This window comes from Dermacentor andersoni, chromosome 5 (genome assembly GCF_023375885.2).
Source record: "Dermacentor andersoni chromosome 5, qqDerAnde1_hic_scaffold, whole genome shotgun sequence".
Taxonomy (NCBI): Eukaryota; Metazoa; Arthropoda; class Arachnida; order Ixodida; family Ixodidae; genus Dermacentor; species Dermacentor andersoni.
In genome coordinates this window covers 73,822,369-73,833,977 of record NC_092818.1, presented here as the reverse complement: position 1 = coordinate 73,833,977, position 11,609 = coordinate 73,822,369, and positions in this window count along the sequence as shown.

The window sequence follows — 11,609 nt, the reverse complement described above, 5'->3', positions numbered from 1 at the left end:
TGTCCGGACAAGGACCTTCGCTGAGGATACCCAATTTTTGAAATAAATTATACCATGTGTTTGGCGCATGATAGCCTTAGTTGCTTATGCGCCATAAAACCCAATACAATACAATACAATAGATACGTGCTTTTCAATAAATTTTATTTGAATATTCGGAACAGCGATAATGGTGGTGCAACGTGGTTTCGGGCCAGACCGTTAAAGCTTTAGCGATCCGCAAGATTGTTTGTGATCAATGCGCGAATTTAATGTGTAAACAGGAAAATGGCTCGAATGACATACCAGACATTGCCACAACAATCCCGTCTTCGTCTGAACCTTTGAAGCAGCTACTGGCGGCGTGTCACCATGAACACATGCATTCTCATCGATGATCATGCGTTCCACGCTTTATGCTATTCTCCTAAGCGAGGTCTTTTAGACAAAAAGTGATGTTTTGTGACATAACAGTGTGTTCTTTTTTCGTGCCTTTACAGCTGTCGAACAACGTAAGTAGCCGTGTGAACAGTCATTTTGTGGAAAACGAGTAAAATAACGCCTTATACTTTTTGTTCTGTTGTGCATTGACTGTGCACAGGACAATAGCGTCTTTGCTTTCTCTCTTCCTCCTCTTTCGCAATATTAAGGCGGATTGCGTACTTTAAAGTCATGCATCATACTCCCATTCGCATTTAGACAGGGAAGGCAGAGTTTGCGTTCAAGCGAGAAAATTATTATGGCTAAAGCGAAAATTTTAGTGAAACTTACCGTTGCTTAGTCAGCATTTTTGTATGAAACTATTGGCTTATTTGTATTGTTTTTACGTAGATAATAAGTCCACAAAATAGAGACTTCTTTAATTGCTGTACTTCCTAGAATAAATGCGCGTGGCACAGTATAATGCGGTAATCTCCTTGCATTGTGACTGCATAAATTTAATGAATGAAACTGCTTGCCATAGTACCAGCTGCTTTTCATAATGTAATACATCACACTGCTAAATTATTTGTTCCCTACCGGGTGCCAGCTACGCTTGACCGCCAAAGACGCACCCTCTTTCAGGCTTTACAGTTCTTTATTATAATGACGGTGATGATGGAGTTTATTTCAGATGAATGCATGTACCTTTGACAGAGGAAATAAAACGTGCCGTGAAAAGAAATACGAAATTCGTTTTGCAAATTTTAGAGCACGAGCCGTTTCGTATCTCATAGAAGGCGGTTTCGGAGGGAGAGGGTTTATCAGAGGCAATGAACGCAAGGCTAGCCGCAATTTCGAAAGGCGCAGTGTCGACCTGCAACTCGCGGATAGTCTGTCTAATAACCGAGCTGAACTACAAACTGCTATTGCAGAGGCCAAGGGGATGTGAATGGCTGTTTTCCTTAAGAAATTATGGGGTTTTACGTGCCAAAATCACCTTCTAATTATGAGGCATGCCATAGTGGAGAACTCCTGAAATTTTGACCACCTGGGGTTCTTTAACGTGCACCTAAATCTAAGTACAGGGGTGTTTTCGCATTTCGCCCCCATCGAAATGCGGCCGCCGTGGCCTGGATTCGATCCTGTGACCTCGTGCTCAGCAGCCCAACACCTCAGCCCTCTGAGCAACTACGGCGGGTTTTTTCTTAGACAAATGCGGCAAAAGCGACATTTTTTGTGCCAGCCATCACTGTATAGCTTTAAGTGATGAAGGCAAAAACAGCGATAAATTAGATATCAGTGAAGAACCCTTCGCTAATTTCACCACTTCGACGTTAAGGTAGTTGAGGAAGGCGATAACATAAGCGATGGGGTGCCACGTAGGTAAAGGGCTGTGTCAACTTCTCCAACACGCCCTCACAACAAAGTGATCACGCATTCCAATATGGGCAACGCTGAATCTAGTAAACCCCTAAACTCTAACATCCGGACATCATGCTGCGCTACCGTAGAGCTGTAATCTAGTGCTGAATTATTCCAAATTGATTCTATCAGTGGGCATAAAATGTTATGCTGACGTTGATGGCTTTCATGGAAAAACAATGAAATTGTGAGGTTTTACGTGCCAAAACCACAATCTGATTATGAGGCCCGCCTTAGCAGCGGACTCCGGTATGACTTGGACGTCCTGGGATTGTCTAATGTGCACCTAAGCCTAAGTACAAGGGTGTTGCCACATTTAGGCCCCATTGAAATGCGGCCGCCATGACCGTGATTTTTCTTGTAAACGAGCATTTCACGTTTAAAGTTCTTTTACAACGAAAGACAAATACGGTTTTCGGTCTTGAACGATAGCGGTTTTCTTCATGGTTGCTTACCTAATCAACACATGGCTTTGAGAGACAGGTGTGTGTTCGTAGTTTTACGACAGCGCACAGTAATTTGTGTTACTGTAAATATAAAACTTTGCGAGTTGCAATCTTCATTGTTCTACTAACGTTACCATAAGAGATCTTTATTATCTTGTGGTGAAATATATTTTTCTTCGTACGTTTTTCATTTCACGACGCAGAGACTGGAGATGGTAAGAATCCAATCAAAGTTACTCATCGGTATAAGGCTTTGCAATGTTGCTGTTAGAAAATTTGAAGGCTAACTGCAATTCATTAGACGTGTAGGGAAATCTCAACTTGTTTCTACATACTGAAGTTGCATGAAATGACACAGTCACGGTGCTAGTGATTCCGCTAGGTGCTAAGTTTGTGCCAGAAAAATACATTTTCTAGAAGCACTACGTAAGTATTTTTGCGTATGTGATGCCGAGCGTGCCATCCTGCAGGCTAATCCTGAAGCCACACTCCCAACCGCGTGACTGAATTGCAGAAGGAGCAAAGATTGTTTGGCGCATCTAGCAGTTGCACGCAGTCATACGTGCTTACCACAATATTTTGCCTTATGTTCGGTGAACACAGATTTGTTTCTGAAAACGCTGAGAGAATAATGTCCAACATTGGTAGTCCATGCAGCGACTGAGAGAGAGTCTTAAAGAAATGCGCACCCTTCATCATACCCTGCTTTATGTACGCTAAAGTGCCAATTGTAATTAGCATTACTGTCAGGGCTAAGACCTTAACACAAAGACAGCTTGAAGCCAACAGAGACCCTATAACCTTTACCATCATTTCTGGTTTTTAGCATTCCTGTATATGCCTCCCTGTTGCAAATATTTACCTTATATTTTAACTAACAAACTCCTTTCAACTGCCTCTGTTTCCGCGCCTTCAGGCGCCAGGGTCGTAAGTGCACCATAGTTACAAGCGGAGGTATGGTTTTAACAATTGTGTGCGTATGGAATGTCTTGTGCAGCTCACTGGGGGAGGGGGGGGGGAGGAGTAATAAACTTAAACTACGCCTGTTTTGTTATTCTTCGCTAGTTTTGTAGAAATAAACAAAGCTTTCCGCTTATACCTAATATTTACGTCTTTGTCGCCTGGAAATGCTGATGAAAACAAGCAGTTCAGAACAGCTTAACCTTGGTTGTTTGGACTACTTGAAGTGAAGAAATAAAAAAAATATCTTGACTGCAGCGCACAAGTGTATGAGTACTGTTACGACACAAAAGAAACCGGGTTTATTCAATAGGCTTCTAAGCGAGCCTCAGGCGGGTCAAAAGGCCCGCCTTCGCTTCGTCCTTTCCCCCGCTCCCACTTCTTCCACTCATGTAGCTACATTTACTGCAACATTTCTTCGTGGAGGATCCGTCTTATGGTCGACGCCAGGTGAAATGAAGAGCTCATGTTGATACTGACCACAGTGGTAACATTGCCAATCGGCCAAAATGTGGTGTTTTTCGGCGCATATTCTAGGCCTCAAACATACGGCCGTGCTTCATGACGCCAGACACTGAAGCGCGACTGGCCTTGCCGATTAGGAAGTTGTTCACTTCCTCTGCTACGCCCTTAAGCAGGTGCCCGGCATTGTCTTCCTCGGACATTCTTGTGGTGGTTTGCTTGCAGAATTTCAAAATATCCTCGATGTAGGTAGTGCAAGTAAGTCTCCCCTGGTATATGTGCTCTCTGTGCCAGGGTGTGCTTGCACGTTACTTCTTTTTCGTACGAATCACGGAAGCATTCCTTTAGCTAATTAGCGAAACGCTCCCACGTCGTTAATATTGATTCATGACTTTCAAACCACATCGGGGCAGTGTCAGCGAGTGCGAACTCAACGTTGCTTAGTTGGCAGTTTCCCAGTCGTTGCACTTGCTCACTCGTTGGTAATGCCTAAGCAACTCGTCCACATCTTCATCTGCTTTCCCGGTGAAAACTAGAGGTTCTCGGTAGTAGTGCCGCCTACCATCAGGCATTGATCCCAGAGTGGCAGGCATCGGTTCTTGAGCGTCTCCATCATTGGACATGTCAGCAGGCGATGCTGGTAGTCCGGCGAGGCGACGACTGCGGCGAAGAATACATGTTTCCGGGTCCATCATTACTTCAATTACCCCGTAACATCTACACAATCTATTACGACAAGACAGAAACGGGGTATATTTAATACGCCTCACACTTCAAGGCCAGACGGGGCAAAGCGTCATTCTACCTCGTTCCCCCCGCTCACACTTTTTCTTCCACTCATGCGACTACATATGCTGTAGTAGTATACCAAATTACTGCGCCAAAGAGAGTCTCTGGAGACTTAGGCTATATTTACGCTAATTTAGACTCCAGAATAATGTTTAGCACGCCGAGAAAGCAGGCGTGTACACACCTGGATGTGATGAAGTGCGTGACTAGACACTGACGCCCATTTCAAGACGTGCTTCGTAATTTACACTACAATCGTTCATCGCAGCTGTGTACGCTTTAAAAAGTTTTATTGGAAGTACAGCTGCCCCAAACATACGTAACTTGTTTTTATTATTTGTATGTTCCCGTGGCGAACGCTATTTATAGGAGAGAACCAGAAACCTTCTTACCGCTACTCTTTCCTAAATTGTGACATATCAGCGTTCCATTGAGTCGCTTCCTGATGATAATTTTTTCATACATTTGTGTCAGTAAACTTGAACTGCACCGGAACCCAAATCCTTGAAAGCAAGAACCCAATACTTCATCGAGGCATCCTAGCACATTCGATATCCTTTAGACAGTAGGTCACGTGTATGTTACTGTAACCGAAAGAGAACAGGTGTGCCCCTGCAGGCTTGGGCCCGAATTAATAAAGAGCTCTTTCGCTAGAATTGTTCGTAAGTAAAAAAATTAAGCCAATAATGATGCTGTACATATTAGCGAAAGTGACTGGCGAGTGGCAAAGACAAATTACGAACGAAAACCTTCGTGAATTTCATCTCTGTTTTCTTGAACATCACTATCGTATGTGTGCAACAGTTGTTACATTGAGATAAGCAGTATTTTAATGCACAATGTTACATTTACAGCTGACGACGAGTAAGTTGCCTAACTTTGCCTTGGTAGCTGAACCTATCGCGTTAAATGTTTTCGCGACTGCAGCGTTATTTCGGCATGACACGCGGTAAGGCAAAATGGTGCTTGTATTCAATGTTTTTTTTTGCAAAAATCCGTAACATACGAAAACGTACTTGTAATATCTAAAAGCCTGAGAAATGCTATAAGCTAGCTCTAAAGGGTTGCGGACGAAACTTCAAGCCCGAAAAAATACGTAATTCTCCCCATGACATTTGAACGCTGAAGCATTGCATAACGCCTGCAGCCATAGTGCTTGAAAGCCTTACTTTGCTGTTCGCACAGACATTTCGTCTCTTGAGGGCGACAATAAAAGCTAATATCATTTAGGAGATGGTCATTAAGCTAACACAAGTACCACGTACAAGAGCGGACGAACTCAGGCACCGAAAGACATTTTTCAGGTGCAAACACCCTCATTTATTTGACTCGCAATCTAACCTGCCCGTAATTCAACACTAGACCAGAAACTTGATATGGATGCGAGCTTCAGGCATGTGATCCGTGATTTATATACCAAACGGCAGTAGCAGTCCTCGTAGTTTTGAATTTCAGCTGAACACTGGCTTAGAAAACAAAATTGCACAGAAAACAAACAAGCAGAGAAAACAAAATTGAGACTCCGATTTGAAATTTCCACGAATTTATTACTCGTAGCAGGTGGCATCGAGGACGGGGCCCTTATAAGAAAGCTGCGACAGCGTTAGGCTTCTGTCTTCGTATGCATCTCTCCACGCTGCAACACAGCATGTTACACTACAATCTCGCCCACCTGTCCATCTTGCAACAAAAATTGTGAAAAGGGCCGGAGCAGGGAGGCGAAAGCAGTAAAGAACGCGGGCGACTCCGGTGTTTAAGGTGGTCGCTCGAGCTTTCTCTACGGGGTGATCACTTCTAAGCTTTCCGGAATTTGACAAAATCGCCTGTTGCAGGCAACATAATTCTAGTCCTCGAGAAGAATGATTCAGAGAGGCGAACATTACTTAAATAAGAAGTCGATACATATATTCAACTAATTAAACGAAAAAAACACTACTTAACTTATTACGGCGCATATTGCAATTTAAGAATTGTAGCCAGTGAGTTTAAAAGGCGTATCCACTTGAATTTACAGAATGACTACAGAATATAAACGCAAAAATGCGCTGTCCCGCTTACCTATTTAACAAAACGGTCTTTTGTGCAATAAAATACAAAAGTAACTGGTATTCTTTATGTATTGTCCGTGCTTTAAATAGGGAAAATCAATAGATGAAGAAAGAGGAAAGGACAGGTGGGACGCTGGTGAACGAACGAGGACAGCAAGAAAAGGCCCTGGGCACTAGAAAGAGCAGTACTTAAAGTGGACAGCAGGGCTAGCTTGAATATCATTATTTTATGTATTTCCAGCGCTCTGAAGAAATAGAAACAAATTAACAGTAGATGGAAGACGAAAGGACAGTACGACCTGTCCTGTCGTCTTCTCTCGATTTCTCCGACTTCTTTAAAGAATGTACACGCGTAAAATTGTCGTTCTTCAAGCTAGCCCAGCAGTGCGCTTTATTTACCTCAACGCGCGTGTATTTCAACTCACGCTTTGGTAAATAAGATTTCAAAACTCTTGTCATCCTGGAGATTCATTTCAAGTGGATACGCTTTGCAATACGGCCTGTTACAATTCATAAATTACAATATTTGTTCTAAAGTCATTCTTTAGGACTTGGGGAATTTCTATTAATTAGTTCAATATGTTTTTCGGTTTCTCGTTCTAGTAATGTTCGCCTCTTCGAGTAATCCAGCTCAAAGAGAAAAGAGTTACGCTATCTGCAAAAGATGATTTTTTTTTAAAATTCCGGAATACATTGAAATGGTCGCCCCATATAGTCAGTACTCTAGTGCAGGTCTCATAGCCCACTCAAGTATCTCACTGAAGAAACTTTCTGACCATCAAGAGGTTCGTCAGAAGTACCGGCATGCCTAGGTCGGTGGCAGGAGTGGGAGGCTCTGGCGCCGACTGGCAGGAGTGGGAGGCTCTGGCGCCGACCAGAAATGATGGCTCCGTGTAGTCTGTACTCTAGTGCAGGTCTTATAGCCCACTCAAGTATCTCCGTGAAAAAATTTTCTGAGCAACAAAAGTTGTGTCAGAAGTGCCGGCATGCCTAGATCGGTGGGAGGAGGTGGAGGCTCCGGCCTCCATGAGAAATGATCGCCCCGTATAGTCTGTACTCAAGTTCAGGACTCATAGACCACTCAAGTATCTTAGTGAACTAACATTCAGAGCAAGAAGAGTTGTCTCAAGTACCGGCACGCGTATGCCGGCGGGAGGAGAGGGGGCTGTGGTCCTCACCAGGGACATTTTTGTGCTTCTTCCAGTGCCGTCACACTGCACGAAACAGTAGGCTTGAGCGGGAACTTCCATCTACGCGACTAATGATGACGTAAATTGCTTTTATTAGGTTTGCAAAACGTCAAGGCTTAGATTAGCCGTAAATGACCTTTATAAACCTTTATTCGGGTGTGGACGCCATTGATAGTTTTGTCGTCATGTCATATTTCGCTGCAAATTGGCAATCACCAGAATAAATCAAGGCTACTAGAAGAAAACTTGCCTCGCCAATTATTCACCCATAATAAAAATGTTAGGTGTCACAGGAATTTTTCCACAATTTCGCGCGGGATTCTTGAAGATGCACGTAACCATCTTTAATGTTTTTGAGGTTATGCTGTGCTGCGTGCTAAGCTTACAACCGTTTACTTGGAGCCGTTAACTGTTATACGTTCACAGTCACTTGAGTTCATTCCGCAATTTCACGGTGCACACGCATTAACAAATTACGACTATTTCAAAAACGCGTGTAGCCAAGTATAGGTGACAGTCTCACGACGCGTAATAATGTTTAGTATTTTACAGTACGCCTTTAGTTCTTTATTATCTGAAAACCATCGAATGGAATAAATAAGAGGCTAAATGGGAGTATATATTCTCGCGCAACAAAATTTGCTTAATATGTGAGACTAAACGTATGGCATACGGATCCATCTGGCTTGCCGGACAGAGTTTTCGTCAACGTACGAGGCGCCCAGTGATGTTCCGTACCGTGCCGCAGAATTCCCATTTCTATGCATGAAAATTGCCTATTTGCGATAATTTTCCCTAATTAATTCCTAAAAATCCCCGCAAATCTCCCTGCATATGTATATTTTGTTTCAGTATATAACCTTAAGAAAGGCTGGTCCACCAGCGGAAACGTCAGCAATATATTTTGCAATAACAATATCCGTCGTACTCCTTTCTTTAGTGAATGAAGTTATTCCTACTGCACTAATATATATATATACGTTCACTTCCATTAATTTATCATAATTCGATAATAAAGTACAAGTAATATCCCTTCTCCTGTCCTTGGCGTCTTTGTTTGTGGGCTTCTTACGATATTATATATATCACCTCAAACACATGTCGCAGTGGTTCAGCTACTATGGTGTCGCGCTACTAAGCACGACGACGGCGGATCGAATCCCTGCTGCGGCGGCCGCCTTTCGATGGGGAGAAATGCAACGTCCGTGTCCCGTGCATTGGCGGCATATTAAAGGTCCATTCGTGGTCAAAATTAAGAAATCGTGATTTTGGCAGGTGACACCTCTAAATTGATTCAAATGCGTTTGTGTTTTCGAAAATATTACAGTTTATTTAGCATTACGGCTGAACAGCAATACGAGAACTCAACTTTGAATGTGAAACTTTCCACTCTTGGTTCCCGACATACCTTCCCCGTAGACTGAGTTCCATGGCTTGAACTAACACTGGTGTCTAGCCCCTTTTTTAGCGATCCTGAGTAGGTTATCGAATATTGATGCAAGAAATTGCAGTTCGAGTTTTGTACTGAAACAGCACACCAGATGTTCAACAATGATGTCTATTAGAATTTGAAGCCGACCTGGTCCAAGTTTTGCTCGTGCACTGAAAACGGTGTGCTGTTGTTTGTCAAAGTGATTGCTCGCTGAAAGGCATCATTCTAAGGTTTGCTTCATAATAATAAAAATTCCCTGCAATTTCGCAAAGATTCCCTTCCTCCTCTTTGTCCAAATTTGGGGACGAGAATTCCCCTAATAGGGGAAAATTGTCGGCGTGGAACACCACTGCTGCCTGTCAGTTCCGCGTAGTCCCGCGTGGACGCCAGTGCCGCACTTCCCCCTGGCTGTCGTGGTGCGAAACTCTGCAGCTATCACTACCTCTCTCTCATAGATGGCGCAACGGTGGCGCAAGAGTTTGCGCAAGCTGGTGCTTCCGCACGGGACTTTGTCGGTTGCGTATAGCAAATCATAGTTGGCGCTGCGGGAATAGTAGCCGGGGGGCACTGAGGAGCGTGTCGAGAGAAGGGCGTATATCAGGTACGGCGCCTGGATCGACGTCGAGTGCACCCCGGCAAACACAGGCACTCACTCTACGGCGCACAAAGAAGCGAGCATGGTGAGAATCCGTGGCGCTAGTAGCAACTAGTCAACACAATCGTTGGAAATGTGGTAATTTCAGTAATTGTCGTATTTGCTAAAATATACGCCACACTCCGCAGTTCAAAATGTTAGGATATATATATATATTGACACGTGCACTTATATTTAGCGGGCGACCACGTTTCGCGCCTAACAAATGTTATCGCACAGCGCGGCAGGCGTCTGCATGTATCCGAAGTTTCTGGATAGTTATCGATACTTCTATCCGCGGTCTGTTGTCGCCGAACCTTGTGTCATCTGATTTCATCGCCTGACGCGAATGGTGTAGAACTATGTGGAAGGCACGCGGGTCCCAACGATTAGTCTGGAACATTCGATGACTGCTGTATAAAAGCCGACGCGCTTGACCCGCTGATCAGATTTCCGGCGATCGCCGACCGTGTTCACCGCTATCGTTGTGCTATAAGTGTAGCCTGTTTTTGTGGGCACAGGTTCGCCTAATAAAAGCTACTTTTGTCTTTCACAGTACTGCTACTGTGTTCTTTAACGTCACTACCACGTGACATCTGGTGGAGGTGCTTGTGCGTTCATGTACAGTCGAGCGCGATTTGAAGGTTATCGCGCGAGCGTCGACCGGGAACGCGAACAGCGCCATGGCCCAGAATTCTCTGCCGAGGCGAGGGAGGTATCATGCCTGCTTCCCTCACTCTTTTTGCTGTTCCTTCAGCAGCCGTCACTCCCTGCTGGGCTATCAGCTTTTCTTTTTCTTTTTTTTGTTCTGCCAACAGGCAGTGATCGTAGTGCGCACGACGTATTCTTCGGTATTATCTGAAATTGGACGTTACGAAGCTGTATCTAGCCTATGTAACGTCATTGCTGCTGAGCCAGGAAGAATGGGTGACCAAGAACATTAGCTTAAGCCCGCGAAGATACGAGGTAACCAAGTCCACACTTTATCGCAACAAATGGAAAGCTTAGAATAGAGAGAAAGGGCGGTGAGCTTGTCGCGGGGTGATGGTTGTTGTATGTAACAGCGAACGAGGGAGAGAAGAGTGCGAAATCATGATTTTTCCTGTCCCAAAACTGGCCGCCAGGTGCCTGGAGTGCTGGGCTGGTTGACGCTCGCGCGATAACCTTCAAATCGCGCTCGACTGTACCGAACGGCCCCGCAAAGCCGCGATCCAAGCCCGAAGCCCGAGGATAAAACCAACGTCGCCCAAGACCAGCGTGCTAGCCGCCGACTGCAAGGATTGCCCCCAGAGCACGGACTTCTACCTGAGACGAGCAGAAAGATTGCCACCAAGTCCACCCCAATGGCAGCCCCAGCATCCGCCGTCGTGCTTCAGCAGCCCAGGGAGCCCCCCACGTTCCGCGGTTCAACATTCGAGGACCCGGAAACCTGGCTCGACACGTACGAGAGGGTCGCTGCATTTAATAGCTGGAACAGCGACGACAAACTTCGACAGGTCTTCTTCGCATTGGAAGATGCTGCCAGGACGTGGTTCGAGAACAGAGAAGCCACCTTAACGACCTGGGACCTTTTCCGAAGCGGCTTCCTACAGACATTCACAAGCGTCGTACGCCGAGAACGAGCCCAAGCACTACTAGAAACCCGAGTGCAGCTGCCTAGCGAGACCACGGCGATTTTTACAGAAGAAATGAACCGCCTATTCCGCCACGTCGACCCGGAAATGTCCGAGGAAAAGAAAGTCCGGCTACTAATGCGTGGTGTAAAGGAGGAACTTTTCGCCGGTATGGTACGAAGCCCACCGAAGAATGTCGACGAGTTTCTTC